Here is a 4,259-nt window from a genome sequence, read left to right as displayed (position 1 = left end):
TTTATTTTAGCACAAGTCACTAAAGTACTATGTCCCCAGTCATGCTTGCTCGACTTCAGTTACAAATATAACTTAAAAAAAAAAAAAAGAAATCTAGATTTTTCATCATTTCTGGATTGGCTTATTTCTAATGTTCCTCATCAAATGTTCTTTTTTATTATTAATGCATGTTTAATACTTAAAATCTTTAAAAAATGTTGTGTCCCTGAATCAACTGTCACCCCTGTTACTCTGATAAGAATTCCATAGAACACATCACCTGATTATTCTTTTAGTCACATGACACTCCCGGATGTAACATATTTTGGAGGGAAAACTTTCAAGAAGAAGACGAGTAAGTACCACTCTTTAATCAACCCTTTTTTCAATGTTTTAGCAAGATTTTGTAATGTGGCAAAGCATAACACGTCCAACCTGTTACGCTTATTAATAGTGGAAACAATTTTTTTTTTGTAATTTTTATAATATGGCTAATAAACATGTTAAAAATGGTTCTTAGTGGTCACCATGTACTAGCTTGTTGTTCATCATACTAGTAGTAATGGCTAAGTTTAGCATAAAATCTCCCCCCTGATACCGTCACCCCTGTTATTGCTATGCACTGTAACAGGGGGGACACATGGTAACGGGGGGACGTAAGATGATAGAAGTTTAGTGTTTAGGGTTATTTATACAAGTGTGTATTGGTAATTATTATTAACCTGTATATATATACTTTTAGAAGATTTTGAATAGTATACATTTTTCAGGGAATGGCACCAATGTCTGCTGCGGAGAAGCAGCGGCGCTACCGAGCACGTCGTGATGCTGACCCTGAGAGAAGACAGATATATCTCAATAAAGAGAAAGAGAAGTGGAGAAAGGACAGAGAGGAAGGGGGAAAAAAAGAAAGTGGCAGATCTCAGTGAACGACAGAAGAGAGCACAGAGAAAGCAGTGGCGAGAAAGGAAAAGAAAGCAGAGGGCTAGTGCCAAAGGCAGGACAGAATTTGAGGCTATGAATACTCCTCCCCTAAGTCCAGAATATTCCCTAGAGCCAGAAAATACCCCGCAACCAGGACCCTCAAGGTTAGAAGAAGAGTTGACAGTTCAATGCTTTGCTGATTAGGTAGATTTTGTATTTGAATGATAAAACGTGATTTTGCCCTAAAAAGAGAGAGAGAGAGAGAGAGAGAGTGAGTGTGTGGGTGTGTGTGTGTGTGTGTGTGTGAGTCTACCTGCCTAATACATTATAAACATATAATATCCAACGTCTATCTTATACTGTATCTAAACATTTATCTAAACATATATATATAATAATTGTGACAATATTTCCTGTGTTGTAGGCAATACATTGTTGGACGAAGGAATATTAGACAGGGAAGAAGGAGACTCAAGAATGAAATTAAAGAGCTAAAGGCCTTGTTGGAAAAGGAAAAGAGAAAAAAAGAAAAATACAAGAAGAGGTGCCAGCGTTTGGGTGGGGAAAAAAAATCCCCACGTTCTAAAGTGGATGCACTGCTGCGTCATGAAACAGTTAGCAACACAATTAGGAAAAGACTATTACTGCAGGAATCAATCATTGAGGAAATCAGGAATAAATACAAAAACACCAAAAAGGAACGAGAGAGGCAAATTATTGCAAAAACGACAATAGGAAAAATTATAAAGAAATACAGGCTACAGAGGGCTGCACAGACAGCTCTAGGCTTTTCAAAAAAGCGTGGTCAAAGACAAGATGGAGGGCTCATAACCTTTGAAAGAAAGGAAAGCAATAGATTACCAGTTGATTGCAAGCAGAAAATAAAGGCCTTCTTCTTAAGAGATGACGTCAGTCGGATGACAACAGGACGAAAGCAAACTAACTCAAAAGAAAATAAAAAAACAGAAACGTTTGCTAACTGATTCACTGAAGAATCTGCACCATAAGTTTCTTTCAGAAACTGAGCATCAGGTCTCATATTCTTGTTTCTGCACCTTAAGACCATTTTGGGTTGTGGTGCCCACAGAAGCTGATCGTGAAACCTGTCAGTGCAGGACACATGAGAACTTACAGTTCATGGCCAATGCCCTGTATGTCCAAGGTCTGTCAGCAACAAAACACATTGAAGAGATGGTAGATGCAACAATGTGTGATGCTAAATCCAAAGTCTGTGCATATGGTGAGTGCAAAGACTGTTTCAGTACAACACACACACTCTTGAGACCTCCTAACAACACAGAGATAGCCTTTACCAAGTGGTCTCTAGAAGAGAATGAAAAATTAAATGATGGAGAGGTATCTGGTAAAAAGTCAACAATTACAGTGAAGACAACTGTCATGACAACAGAGGATGCACTTGCAGGGGAATTTCATGACGGACTACTCAGATTTAGGCGGCACGTCTTTAATATCCGATGGCAGTATAGGGCCTACAGACAACTGAGAGAAAATCTGAGAAACGATGAATGTCTGCTACATGTAGATTTTTGAAGTTTCTTTAAGGTGGTATTTTTTGTCACTGATGTTATGTCCACCCTGTTACCTCCTGTCCACCCTGTTTCTCCTCTGTCCACCCTGTTACCTGTGTGTTTCTTTTGTTAATTAAATCAAATCAACAAACATAATGCATGTCTCTTTGGTTATTGGGAGGGAATGAATCAGCAAAATTAAGTTACTTAAAAATGGAGCCAATTTTTTTTTAATATTCCCTTTGAATCTAAAAACAATCTTTTGAAATTACACTGTGTCTTAAAACTGAACCTGTCTTCTTTCAATATAATGCTTGTTTAAAATACTTCCTTGAAATTTCCTTGCAGATTTTAAAAAGGGACATTGTAGCTTTTAGAAAATGTAAATATTACTATAACTGTGCATTCAAAACAGTTATTAATAGAAAATTGAATGTCCTGTAACAGGGTGGACATTTGGCACGTCATGGTAAAGACTTTGATTTTAAAAAATATTATAATATAATATCCTTAGCTGGACCAATACATTTTTCTTATAGGTTGAAAATCCCTCTTTTAGATGAAATGTTAAAATAATTCAAAATTTTGTATTTTTTGATGAAGAGTGATCACACTGAAATGGCACCGAATAGTAGGAATGACCCATTACTGCCTTTTAGAGGGATTGGTCTCGCTGTAAGCCACTCATCATGAATTATTGACATTTGTCAGTGAGCTGAAACCTCATATTTCTGTCTCATTGTTTGCATATTCATATTTCAATAAAAGCTTCTCTTACTGAGAAAATGAATTCTCCATCCCTCAATTCTGGCATCTTTCTCAGTAATGTGGCTAGTTGCCACTAACTGTCATTCCAGCTTTAGGGGAATGAACTTAAAAGTCTGGGGCATCTTGCTAGCTGACCTAATCACCGGTTCACAGATTAAAAAAGAAAAAAAGAAAAAAATGAAGATGAGGTTTGGAGGGTTGAGCCAGAGGCAGAAAGATGACAAACTCAATATTGGGTCTGCTCACCGGCTACTTTATTAGGTATTAGTACTGATTTGGACCCCCCGCCCCCATTTACTTTCTTGCCTTAATTCTCCATGCCAGAAATTCAACAAGGTGCTGGAAACGATCCTCAGAGGTTTCCGCCTATATTGACATGATAGAATCACAGTTGCTGCAGATTTGTTGGGTTCCCATCCATGCTACAAATCTCCTGTTCCATCGCATCCCAAAAAGTTGCTATGTTAGATTGAGATGTAGTGACTGTGGAGGCCATTTGAGTACATTGAACTTATTGTCATTTTCAAGAAACTAGTTTGAAGTGATTTGAGCTTTGGGACAACCATCAAAAGCTGGGTACACTGTGGTCATGAAAAGATTGACATATGTAGCTACAAAATGATGCTCATTAGGAACTGAGGGCCCTAAAATGTTCCAAGAAAATATATAATTATTACACCACCACCAACAGCCTGAACAGTTGATAGGAGTCGCACCAAATGTCATACTCATTAGACAAGGCAACATTTTTTCAGTCTTCAATTGTCCAATTTTGGTGAGTCCATGCAAACTGTAGCTTGCGTTTCCTGTTATTAGCTGACAGAAGTAGCACCTGGTGTGGTCTTCTGTGGCTGTAGATTAGATTAGATTAGATAGAACTTTATTAATCCCTCGGGTGGGTTCCTCTGGGAAATTCGATTTCCAAAAAAGCACAGCACCGACAGAAGTTACAGAGTTACAGAATATTATATATATACACACACACACATATATATAAATACAGAGACAATATAAATAAAATATACGAAGGGGATAAATAGAATAAATAGGAATAAAAAT

At 37.4% G+C, this 4,259-nt stretch overlaps 1 pseudogene; it reads left to right on the top strand.

The window, feature by feature from the left end:
- The first annotated feature begins 996 nt into the window (after nt 1–996).
- Nucleotides 997–2,454, top strand: LOC146617960 (uncharacterized; annotated as a pseudogene).
- Nucleotides 2,455–4,259: the final 1,805 nt, after the last annotated feature.

The sequence above is a fragment of the Diplotaxodon limnothrissa genome, linkage group LG15 (genome assembly GCF_057381915.1).
Source record: "Diplotaxodon limnothrissa isolate DT_005_m linkage group LG15, D_limnothrissa_male_GT1.1, whole genome shotgun sequence".
Taxonomy (NCBI): Eukaryota; Metazoa; Chordata; class Actinopteri; order Cichliformes; family Cichlidae; genus Diplotaxodon; species Diplotaxodon limnothrissa.
The sequence above is the reverse complement of the archived record's forward strand: the minus strand, read 5'-3'. Positions and strand labels throughout refer to the sequence as shown.